Here is a 665-nt window from a genome sequence, read left to right as displayed (position 1 = left end):
TAAAAATAAAAGAGATTGAAGCTGTTACCAGCAGTCTCCCAACAAAGAAAAGCCCAGGACCGGATAGGTTCACTGCAGAGTTCTACCAAACTTTCAAAGAGGAATTGATACCAATTCTCTATAAACTATTCCAAAAGATTGAAACAGAGGCCATTCTCCCAAACTCATTCTATGAGGCAAACCACGCTGATACCAAAACCACACAAAGACACAACAAAAAAAGAAAACTACAGGCCAATATCCTTGATGAATATAGATGCAAAAATTCTCAATAAAATACTCACTAACAGAATACAGCAACACATACACGAAATTATCCACCATGATCAAGTGAGATTCATCCCAGGGATACAAGGTTGGTTCAACATATGCAAATCAACAAATGTGATACACCATATCAATAAAATCAAACACGAGGACCATATGATCATCTCTATAGATGCTGAAAAAGCATTTGACAAAATTCAATACTCATTCATCATAAAGACTCTCTACAAGTTGGGTATAGATGGAAAGTATCTCAACACAATTAAAGCTATATATGATAATCCCACTGCCAATATCATCCTGAATGGGGAAAAGCTACAGGAACTAGACAAGAATGCCCACTTTCACCACTCCTATTCAACATAGTGTTGGAAGTCATAGCCAGAGCAATCAGAGAA

The sequence above is a fragment of the Galeopterus variegatus genome, unplaced genomic scaffold (genome assembly GCF_000696425.1).
Source record: "Galeopterus variegatus unplaced genomic scaffold, G_variegatus-3.0.2 Scaffold12932, whole genome shotgun sequence".
Classification (NCBI taxonomy): Eukaryota; Metazoa; Chordata; class Mammalia; order Dermoptera; family Cynocephalidae; genus Galeopterus; species Galeopterus variegatus.
This window is presented reverse-complemented; position numbering follows the sequence as displayed.